We start from the raw sequence: 12,551 nt of genomic DNA, 5'->3' as shown, positions 1-12,551 counted from the left end.
GAGACGGTAGGCGAGGTGCTTTCGTGCCAAGATAATGAACAAAATGGCAATAAGAACATACATATAATTACCTAAAATTTAATGGGATTCGTAATGGATACAAAAACAAGACCCGTATATATGCTGTCTACAAAAGACCCACTTCAGACTCAGAGTCATGTGCAGACTGCAAGTGAGGCGATGGAAAAACGTATTCCATGCAAATGGAAATCAAAAGAAAGCTGGAGTAGCAATACTCTTAGCAGACAAAATAGACTTTAAAATAAAGACTGTTACAAGAGACAAAGAAGGACACTACATAATGAACAAGGGATCAATCCAAGAAGATATAACAATTGTAAATATATATGCACCCAACATAGGAGCATCTCGATATATAAGGCAAATGCTAACAGCCATAAAAGGAGAAATCGACAGTAACACAATAATAGTGGGGAAATTTAACACCCCACTTACATCAATGGACAGATAATTCAGATAGAAAATCAATAAGGAAACACAGGCCTTAAATGACCATGAAACCAGACAGACTTAATTGGTATTTATAGAACATTCCATACAAAAGAAGCAAAATACACTTTCTTCTCAAGTGCACATGAAACATTCTCCAGGACAGATCAGACCTTGGGCCACAAATCAAGCCTCAGTAAATTTAAGAAAACTGAAATCATATCAAGCATCTTTCCGACCACAGTGCTATGAGATTAGAAATCAATTCGGGGGACCTCCCTGGTGGCACAGTGGTTAAGACTCTGCGCTCCCAAAGCAGGAGACCCAGGTTCGATCCCTAGTCCAGGAACTAGATCCCACATGCATGCTGCAACTAAGAGTCCACATGCCACAGCTAAGGACCTGATGCAATCTAATAAATAATCAAATATTTAAAAATAAATAAATATTTGTTTATTTTTGGCTGTGTCGGGTCTTTGTTGCTGCACTTGGACTTTCTCTAGTTGCGGCGAGCGGGGGCTACTCTTCATTGCAGTGCACGGGCTTCTCACTGCAGTGGCTTCTCTTTGTTGTGGAGCACGGGCTCTAGGTGTGTGGGCTTCAGTAGTTGTGGCACGTGGGCCCAGTAGTTGTGGCTCATGGGCTCTAGAGTGCAGGCTCAGTAGTTGTGGTGCACGGGCTTATCTGCTCCATGGCATGTGGGATCTTCCCGGACCAGGGCTTGAACCTGTGTCCCCTGCATTGGCAGGCAGATTCTTAACCGCTGCGCCACCAGGGAAGTCCCAATAAAAAGAAAGAAAGGAAGAAAGAAAGAAAGAAAGGGAGGAAGGAAGGAAGGAAGGGAGGAAGGAAGGAAGGAAGGAAGAAAGAGAGAGAGAAACAGAGAGAGAAAGAAACAGAGAGAGAAAGAAAGAAAAAGAAAGAGAAAGAAAGAAAGGGAGGGAGGGAGGGAGGGAGGAAGGGAGGAAGGGAGGAAGGAAGGAAGGAAGGAAGGAAGGACAGTAGGTCGGTCAATTCTGGGAATAAAAAACACAAATACACAAAGGCTAAACAATATGTTACTAGACAACCAATGGATCACTGACGATATCAGAGAGGAATTCAAAAAATACCTAGAGATAAATGACAACAAAAACTAGATGATCCAGAACCTGTGGGACACAGCAAAAGCAGTTCTAAGAGGGAAGGTGAGAGCAATACAGTTTTACCTCGGGAAACAAGAAAAATCTCAAACAACTTAAACTTAACACCTAAAGCAACTAGAGAAGAAAGAACAAACAAAACCCAAAGTTAGTAGAAGGAAAGAAATCATAGGGGCTTCCCTGGTGGTGCAGTGGTTAAGAATCCGCCTGCCAATGCAGGGAACATGGGTTCGAGCCCTGCTCCAGGAAGATCCCACATGCTGCGGAGCGACTAAGCCTGTGCGCAATGAAAGCAATGAAGACCCAACGTAGCCAAAAATAAAAATAAATAAAAGAAAATAAGTAAATTTAAAAAAAAAAGAAAAGCTATGATGAACCTAAAGAAGGACTTGGTCTCCCTATTTTACAGATGAGCCACCCCGGACCCCCAGTTAGTCTGGGACCTCCACACAAGTCCCACCATGCTGCTTCTCGGTTTGAACAGGCCACACTTTTAAAAAGCCTAGGACAGCCCCAAAGAGATGTAACGAAGAGAGACTGAGGACGAAATGCCTAGTTAAGCCAACTAAACAATCAGATTAAGAAACTATAAACCAAGAGGTCCTGGCATGGTTGCTTTTTTCTTTCTCATTTTATGGTTATTTGAGCTTTTCCTGCAACTACAAAAGAAACATAGGCTCATTTTTTCTGTTTTTAAAGAATAAGGGTCCCAGTCTGCAGACGCAGGGGGTGACAGAGCAGAGGGACCCTTCTTCCCTAGGCGGGGGAGGGTGGGGGAGAGGGTACGGAGAAGATGGACGACGCAGAGCTAAAGCAGATCCCACCCCACACGCCGTTCTGAGCGGCAGGAGGTGGGCTGTGGGCGCTGGAAGTGGAGAAAAGCTGAGGACGGCGACTGAGACTGGAAAAAGGAAGGCGGGTAGGGGAGGTGGCAAGAGAGAGCTGAAACTCAGCACCGTGGGCCAGACAGCGCTGGAACCCCGGTTCCCAATAAACGCCACAACAGCCAGGCCTTTCATCCACAAGCGCAGCCTGGACCCAAAGCCCTGCAGGGGGTTGGGGGTTCGCCATGGAGGGCAGGATGAAGGGGAGCAGCCTGCGAAGCCAGGTGACAGGAAACTGCGAGGGACTGGAGGTCCTGAGGCCTGGAGGATGTGCAAGGGAGTCAGGTCGCGGCAGGGGTGGGTGTGTGTGTGCGTGCGTGCGTGTGTGATTTATCCTCTTCAATGGTACATTTTCCATCATTTAGTCTAAATTTCATTCTTTCAATTTCTTGATATTCTCTCAACTTAGTATGATGTAAGATACATAAGTATGACCAAAAAATAAGCCTGCGAGGTGCAATTTTAAGAACTCAGAGGAGAAAAAAAATTTTTTTTTAATTAAAAAAAAAAAAGTTTCTTGGGCTTCCCTGGTGGCGCAGTGGCTGAGAGTCCGCCTGCCGATGCAGGGGACACGGGTTTGTGCCCCGGTCTGGGAAGATCCCACGTGCCGCAGAGCGGCTGGGCCCGTGAGCCGTGGCCGCTGAGCTTGTGCGTCCGGAGCCTGTGCTCCGCAAAGGGAGAGGCCACAACAGTTAGAGGCCCACGTACCGCCAAAAAAAAAAAAAGAATGGAGCATTCAGACAGCCTACCCCAGTGCCTTGGCTCCAGTGCATTCAGTGCCACTGCAGTTATGTTCTTGTATGTTCTTTCCATCAATCTGCAGTCATGAAAGGTTTAGTTTGTGCTTTCAAACCAGACCAGTAATGTATGCCATACGAACCAGTATCTTCTTCTCAAGTTACTGAATCTGAAGAACAGAATATTAACCTTTAAGGGAAAAAACCAATGGAATATTAAGTGAACAAAAGCCAGGTCTCAATAATGTGCTGGCACACTGTCCACACTGTGAACAGTAAACTTATGTAACCTTTCCAGAAAGGTCTTTCAAACTAAAACAAAACAGGGCAAACTGAGAAACACACAAGGAGCCAAGGCTCTGGGAGAGGAAAGCCAACCTCACGGGGGTGGGGAGGGGACGACACTGGGCTTTTCCCCATCCCAGCAGCCACTCTTCAGCCTCCTGCCAGGTCCTTCTCCTCCACAGACGTGGAACTGTGGCGGTGCCTGGGCTGGGTCCTGGGTTGTCCTCTTTAGCTACATGCTCTCTGAATAATCTCCCAGGATCTCAGGCCCATGTAGTCAGAAAAGATGCCCCTGGGAAGCTGCCAAGCGTAGTGCGTTACTGGGCGTCTCCAGTCCGTCTGTGTAATATAGATACACATATATACATAATTTTAAGTGAGGTATAGTTGATTTACAATATATAAGTTTCAGGTGTATGACAGTCACAATTTTTAAAGGTTATATTCCATTTATGCTGCAACTAAGGAGCCCTGGAGCCACAACTAAGGAGCCTGCCTGCCACAACTGAGGAGCCCACATGCTGCAACTAAAGAGCCAATGAGCTGCAACTAAGGAGCCCGCCTGCCACAACTGAGACCCGGTGCAACAAAGCAAATAAATAAAAAAACTTAAAAATTGGCTGTATTCCCTGAGTTTTACAATATATCCTTGGAGCGTATTTATTAACGATGGTTTGTACCTCTTAATCCCCCACCCCATCTTGCCCCTCCCCTTCCCTCTCCCCACTGGTAACCACTGGTTTGTTCTATAGCTGTGAGTCTGCATCTCTTTTCAAAAAGTATATTTTTAAGGAAGGTACCATGAATGAAGGAAGGATGCTGTGTAATAAAGAATCTAACCACGCTCAAATGAAGGTCTGGGCTTTATCATCGGCTGACCATCTGATTTAGGGTGGGGACTGGCCACACCAGAAAGACCAACATGATTTAGGGTAGGGCTCTGGGTCACGCAGTATCAGCTGACCTGGAAACTGAGATCAACCTTGTGGGCGGTCAATCAATCAATCATTTATGCCCATGTCACAGAAGCCCAATAAAGACTGCAAACACCAAGGCTCAGGTGAGCATCCCTGGTTGGCAATACCTGGCACAGTGTCTCGTGTCAACACCAGTTACGCACCACGTTCCAGCTCCTTGGGGAGAGGACAATGGAAGCTCCGTGTTCGGTGCAGCCCCAGATCCTGTCCTGAGAGCCGCTTCACTCGGCTGACTTTAATAAGCCATAACTCTGAGCACAACAGCTTTCAGTGAGTTCCGTGAGGCCTTCTAGCTAGTAATCGAACCTGAGGGGGGCTTGGGGAACCCTCAGACTTGCAACGGGTGTCAGAAGTGACGGTGGTCTTGTGTGGACTGTTCCCTCTCAACTTTGTAGCTGACCAACTCTGCAGGTGGCCCAAACTCTTCTCAGGTGCTTCAGCTGAAGGGTCACACACAAGTTGCTAACCTGACCCTGGAAACTGGCTTTGGGGACAAAAGGGAGCAAGAGTGAGTGTTTAGATTCTATACTTTATGCTCTGCTCTAGTGTTCGAACTTCTTTTTTTTTTTTTTTTAACAAAACAAGCATGTATTACCTCTGTAATTAAAACATTACTTTAAAGAAACATACCCCCAAAAAGCTGCTTTAAGAAAACTATCTTGTAGAGTTGCTCAGCACGGATTGGAGCAGGGAAATTCTGGAATCATCAGGAAAACTACTTCTCAATTCATCCCAAGCATTAACTTCACATGTGAACTTACTGCTCATTCCATTTCCTCACATTAACAAAGATTATGTGATTTATGTCACCAAAGGGTCCCAGCCTTGCAGGTAAGTTTCAGAAAGAATGTAAAAGCATGTCCAGACTTTTGACTGGCTCAAGACTGTTCTTATACGAAGTTCCTTTCAGTACTTTCTCTCTGTCGCTGACAGGGTCATTCTATTCATGCTAATATTTGTCCTTTCTAGAAGAGGACTTCTGCTTTCATAGTGCATTGATTAGCAAGGCTGAAAATTCCTAATTCACTCCTTGTAATCGAGGCAGGCTCTGAGTCATTGGTAAAAAAAAATAATAAAAAATAACAAAAGAAAACTTTTTTTTGTTTGATGTATACATCTCTACCCACTTTGCTTTGACGTGAGATGTGTGCATAAAGAGTTCCAGTTGTTGGGCTTCCCTGGTGGCGCAGTGGTTGAGAGTCCGCCTGCCGATGCAGGGGACACGGGTTCGTGCCCCGGTCCGGGAAGATCCCACATGCCGCGGAGTGGCTGGGCCCGTGAGCCATGGCCGCTGAGCCTGTGCTCCGCAACGGGAGAGGCCACAACAGTGAGAGGCCCACGTACCGCAAAAAAAAAAAAAAAAAAAAAAAAAGAGAAAGAATTCCAGTTGTTGATTTATGAATTATTTAGGAAATTACTATCAAATAGTCTCATGCTCCTCCACCTCACAACTGAAAAGCCCACCTACCAGCCTCACTCCTGAAAGCATACAACCCAAATAATGTCAGTCACTCGACGCTTCTATTTACCAGAATCTCCAAGAGGTGCAATTTAAGACGTCTATTCCATTCCGTTTTTCAAATATCCCAAGAGCCGTTCTCTTTAATCAAGTACTCTGGGGCTTCCCTGGTGGTCCAATGGCTAAGGTTCCGCGCCCCCAATGCAGGGGGCTTGGGTTTGATCCCTGGTCAGGGAACTAGATCCCACATGCCGCAACTAAGAGTTCGCATGCCGCAACTAAGTTTGCATGCTGCAACGAAGATCCCGCATGCCGTAACTAAGACCCAGCACAGCCAAAATAAATAAATATTAAAAAAAAAAAAGTATTCTGACTTCCTAAGAAGCAAATTTACGGCGCGGGCTTTCTCTAGTTGCAGTGAGCGGGGGCTACACTTCGTTGTGGGGCGTGGACTTCTCACTGCAGTGACTTCTCTTGTTGCGGAGCATGGGCTCTAGGCGTGTGGGCTTCAGTAGCTGTGGCTCGCAGGCTCAGTAGTTGTGGCCCACTGGCTTAGTTGCCCCGTGGCATGTGGGACCAGACCAGGGCTCGAACCGGTGTCCCCTGCATTGGCAGGCGGATTCTTAACCACTGAGCGACCAGAGAAGTCCCCAAGGTGACTTTCTAAAAAGGCGACTTCAGATAAGTAAACCTTGTTAAGACAGAATCAAAAAGATTAAATCTGACTTTTAAAAAGGTGACTTTAAGCAAATAAAATTTGTGAAAGTATCAACAGATTAAATTCATCATCTTTAAGGTGAAGAGTCTAAGAAGAAATATACATTGGCCCAGATTTCTAGACCATTTGAGACAGCAGTAGTAAAACGGATAAATCTATGTACATTAAGTACAAACACTAAGCAGACTGCAAACATTAAACACTGTAGCATTGCTTGGACAGCCCTTTACACCACCTGGTCAGTAAAAGAAGCTACAAAGCAGCTACGTCAACAGTTCTTAACCCCCCCCCCCCCAAAAAAAACTGGTTACCCATAAGCCAATAAAGTGTGTCCATCCGACAGCGAAAAGAGACTTAGTTTCAGCAGCAATGACGCCTCAGGAGAGATGAGCCTTGGCGACAGCAAGAAAAGATGCAAACATTGCCCTGAAGGCTGACCTGACTGTCCCAGGTGCCCTGGCAGGCAATCCCCCAAAGATCATTGGCAGGGGAAGGGAAGATAAGGAAGAAGGTGGGCAAAGAATAAAAAAGGAAAATTAAAACTTACAAGGGAGGGAAGAACTGGAGCATTCATTCGAGAAGCCATGGGTGACGTGAGAGGAAGCCCACTGTAACGCATGCCTGTAAACTACTCCTTACAGCTTACACAGGATTTACTGCCACTCTTCTAACTCCAACGACAACCCCGTTATTGGTTATTAAAGGAGAAAACCGCGGCTCGGAGCCCTGAGTGTCACACCCAAGGTCAGGCAAAAAGCTGGGGCTGCAATTCGGGCCCTACCCCGAAAGATACACTAAGGAGTGACAAGGAGACACCTGGAAGAGAAGTCAAGCGCTGGCACAGAGGTGCCCCGAGGAACTCGGGAAGGTCGCAGGTGCGGGGTGGGGTGGAGGAAAGGGCGCAGGGGGCTCGGGGCTGGCGGACGGGGGCCTGGAGTGGCCGGGAGACCCGGGCGCGAGCAGCCCGCCCCGGCCCACCGCACTCACCCGAGGCCCGGGCGGGGTCGCCCGGCGCTGCGGCTCCTCCCGGCCTGCGGCGGCGGCGGCGGCGACTGCAGCGGCCGAGGCAGGGACGCATCATGCGGCCGCACTCATGGCCGGGCCGGAGGGGGCCCCGCGGCTCGGCTCGGTCCTGCCGGGCCGGTCGGAGGGAGGCGGCCTCCGAGCGGACTCGAGAGACAGAGCCCAACCTGGAGAGCTTGGCGGCACGACCCCCGGAAGTGAACCTCGCGTGGTCAGCGGCGCCGCGTTTGCGCAGTTCCGGTCGCCCCGCTCCCGGCAGCGGAGAAGGGTGTTTGAGGTGGTTTGCTGGGACTCGGCGGCCGGGATCCCTTTGGGACAGAGGACCTTAAAGACTGACATTTCCCAGAGAAAGGCGACTCTTAGTCGCAAGGTCCCCTCGCTAAAATAAAGGGACCCATTCAAACTGAGGTCCGGAAGAGAAAGGATGAGGGCTACGTGCTACCGCAAGGTCCAAGCCGCGCGGCTAGGCTTTTTGACTCGGGGAGGAGTTCTTGCCCGGGTTTACTGAGCCCGTGGTGGCCCTCCTGAGCCAGCGTTAGGTGTGACCTGTACGGCGTGCGAGGACGGAACACGGGTTAATGGAGAAGCGCGAGTGGGAACGACGGAGCCAGAAAGCACGTGGGGAGTAGGGGAAGCGCCATTGGATGCGCGATTCCTGATTCGCTGAGCCTCTGGTTCCCCTCTGAGCGACCTGGAAACCATGGCATCCCAGCGATTCCTTCCAGATGCTAAGTCCTAAGGTTTTTGAAGGTGGAAACGTGGTTGGGTTTTTTGGGGGGGTGGGAGTGGTATTTCCTACAATATTTGGGACAATTTCCGCAGGGCTGGGAAGTAGGCGCTCAGTGTTTGTTATTAAACTCTTTAAGTACCCACTAACTTGTAAGATTGATTAGAAACAGTCATTGCAGCTGCGGGATCTATCAGACTCCGCTGCCTGCAAGCCACCTTTTTACAATTTACCGTTCTTACTCCCAGAAATGCTTATCCAGCCAAGCTTTTGGAAGTAAGGGGTGCATTAATCATCAAAATTTGAACTTTGAAAGCTTAAAATTTTGTTACTGTACCTCTGCACTCACAATGGGGCTATGCATTCAGTCAACCCTCATTGAGCCTCCTATCTCCTGGTCTGTTTATTCCCACGTGGAAGAAAAGTGGGGTAGGCCTCCAATCCGTGGTCAATTCTTTTTGCATAGGCTGAAAGAAAGGATGACTGTCTTTGGAGAACATCAAGACTACAAGTGCCTGCTATGCTTAAGATATACTTGCTATGAGCAAATTAAGAGTATCTTTTTTTTTAATTGAAGTATAGTTGATTTACAATATCGTGTTAGTTTCAGGTGTACAGCACAGTGATTTCAGTTATACATAGATATACATATGTATCTATTCTTTTTCAGATTCTTTGCCCTTATAGGTTATTACAAAATATTGAGTATAGTTCCTTGTGCTATACAGTAGGTCCTTGTTGGTTATCTATTTTATATATAGTAGTGTGTATGTTAATCCCAACCTCCTAATTTATCCCTCCCGCCAAAAGAGTATCTTTTAAAAAAAAAAAAAGAAAAGCTTAAATCATGACTGTCATACAAATATAAACACATGTCAGAGATTTAATTTAACTCACTGATTCTTGAGGAAGTAGGTAAGGTGATACATGTGGTTCAGAGATGAGTCCGAAAGGCAGGCACATGTGTGCAGTGAGGAAGGCTGCAGTGAATTTGCTTAGTAGCTGCTTCTGGCTTCTTCTACAATGGGGAAGTCAATTGAACTTCTACCAGACGAGATTCATTTGTATGTCTGATGTCAGTGGACAAAAATTGTTACCAAGTTGGTCAGCTGGACCTGCGCCGGGGTCCTAGCCCCAGCCGAGACCTCTTGTCTTTTTCCGATCAGATTCGCACAGACAACGATGAAACCAGTGCTGAGACTGGAACAGTACCAGCTGTATTTAGTGGCCAAAGAATGGAAAGGGGGCATCTAGTTCGCAAATCGACTTCTCCACCCAATTCAGGGGGAGCCACCAAATATATTGGCAGGTCGAGGTGAAAAGGAGGGAATTGGAAGGAGTGGGAGGAATATTCCTGACTTACTGGAGAACAGGGGTGTGGTTTGGACCTTGAACCGTTGCAACTCTCCTTTTCAGTCCTTATGTGGGCTTTTCTGGTTGTTGTCATGGCAGTCGTCAACTTCCTGGCCCTGGTGGGTGTGTCATTTAACATATGCTAATATATTACAGAGTATAATGAGGCTCAAGGTCTACTGGAAGTCAAATCTTCGGCCATCTTGGGCCTGGTTGGTTCTAACCAGTTCTTATTTTTTTTCTGTTTGCATCTTCCTCCTGAAACTTAGATAAGAATAATTGGTTTCCATTCGAGGGAGGGTCAGGGATATGATTCTGGGGCAACAGCCTTGGTAACAGAATCACTTGGATTGCTTTCGATTCTCCAAAACCTATAGAGTTATAAATGGCTTAAAGCAAAGAAAAAAATCCATAGAACCACATAACCCAAGGGTGTGCATGACAACACCTAGCTGTCCATTGAAGGCACCCAATAATCTTTTTTGACCCATTTCAAAGTCTTTCACAAAAAGACTCATAATTCTCCTCTGTCCCCACACTTGTATAGGCTTGTTTATTGTGACTTTAAAATTGCATTGTTGCTAAAGGAGATAGCACAGTAAAATCATTCATCAAAATATTTAACAGGGATGACAGCAGTTGACAAAAACAATTCAACTCTTTCAAGGACTTTCATCTCTTTCTCAACAGACTTGATATGTGGTCTTCTGCAAGTCATTTCCCCTCTCCAAACCTCAGCTTTTTTTTTTTTTTTAATCTCTAAAATATGATCTCAGACTTGATTTCTAAGGTTTCTTCCTGTTCTGAGACTGTGGTTCAACACAGTGTTTTGCCTCACCTTGATTTCATAAGGCCCATAGAACCAAAAACCTGACATTGGACGCCCTTGCAAGGATGGGAAACATCCCATCTTCAGGATTAGTTCCGTTTAGCCATCAGGAGCTAGTTTCCAGCTGACCACTCATCCCAGGAAATAGTTCTTTTAAAATGGAGCCTCTGTTCAACCACGTGGAAAGATCCTCTGCCTCATTCAAAGTAAAAGGAACGAATGCAAATTTAGAGTACCAAGAGACCGCATTTTTCACCTAGTGGGTTGGCAAAGATGAAAGTTTGGTGATCCTCTGTTGCCAAGGCAGCCCAAATTGATGCCATTGTCAATTCATTCAGCTCTTTGCAGAGCAAGATAGCAAATGTGAATCACAGAAATCTAAGTGTACGCACCCTGTGACCCAGCAGTCCCGCTCAGGAATTTATCCTACAGGCAGACTCACCCATGTACACAAAGATGTTTGCACTTCAGTGTTTACAGTAGGATGTTTGTAGAAGCAAAAAACTGCATCGCCCTGTATGCCATCAGTATATTAAATAAAGTATGTTATACATACAAATGGAATGCTGTGGTGTGCAGTGGCCTTTGAGGTATATTAAGTCCATTGTGTAAAACTGTATTTGTGTGAAAAAGAAGATTTGGGGGATATATATGTTTACGTACACAGAATATCCCTGGAAAAATATACAAGGAATAGGTCTGTAACTTGTTAAGCTTGTAAACCATGTATCCATTTTTAAATACATAAAAATTAAATGAGACAACCCAATAGAACAATTGGCAAAACACAGGTATTTCACAAAAGAATATCCAAAACATGAAAAAATGCTCATTTTCATTAGTCATCAGGGAAATGCAAACTTAAACCACAATGAAATCGTATTTACACACCCACTAGAACGGCTAACGTGAAAAAACAAGTGCTGGCAAACATGTAGAAAAACTGGGACTTCCATACACCTCACTGCTGGGGGTAGGGATGTGATGATTAAACCGCCCAGGGCAGCTGTTAGGAGTACCTGCTGAAGGTGGACCAAAAGACTTGTGCTAGAATGTTCCCACAATACACAGTACAGTGTTGTTCACAGATGTTTAGATTGTTTGTAGTTTGGGGGTAGAATGAATGAATCGTGGTATACGTATACAGTGAAATACGGTATGGAATGAAAGTACACACTACATACAACAATACAAATAAATCTCACACAGGATGTTGAATAAGAGAAGCAAGACATGAAAGAGTACATACTGTATAATTTTATTAATAAGAAGCTCAAAGTTGGGCAAAACTGATCTTTGGTGGAGGAAGACAGGGCAGGGCAGTGATGACCACTGAGGTGGGGATGCTAGGGTGCCAGTTATATTCTATTTCTTGACCTGGGTGCTGGTTGTATGAGTGTTCACTTGGCAAAAATTCAGCCACGTACATTTATGATTTGTATGCTGTACTTTAAGTAAACAGTGGGAGAAAGAGAGAGAGACTTCCAACGGTTTATTGTACAGTGGAAAATCAGAAATTTCTTCAGAAGGGAGTTTGGGTGGTTTCTTACTTTTTCCACTGAGATCGTGATGTTGAACGCATCAGGAAGCCGGAAGGTTGAAACTCCACAACCCGTGGTGTTGAACAAGGCCCAGGAAGTCCAGAAACCCAAAGTGGTATGATATGTTCCTGAATTCCTTTTCACTGGGCCACCTCACCTCTAGCTGTGGGTAAAGCCTGCTGCGGCAGCAGGCCTGTGCTTGGGGCGCTGTGTCCCCTGGATGTCCCAAGCTGGCTCTCTCAGGCCCTTCAGGACTTGACTCGGAGCACACCTTCCTCCCCGGCAGCCTATTGAAAAATTCTCCCTCTCTCCCATTCCTGCAACAGTTCACTTCCCCCTCCCTGCTTTGCTCCTGGTCACAAGTCAGCTAACATCCTCTGTCACTTAGTTATGCCATCGTTTATCCCTCACTGCAATGCAAGCCTC

This window comes from Tursiops truncatus, chromosome 19 (genome assembly GCF_011762595.2).
Source record: "Tursiops truncatus isolate mTurTru1 chromosome 19, mTurTru1.mat.Y, whole genome shotgun sequence".
NCBI lineage: Eukaryota > Metazoa > Chordata > Mammalia > Artiodactyla > Delphinidae > Tursiops > Tursiops truncatus.
This window is presented reverse-complemented; position numbering follows the sequence as displayed.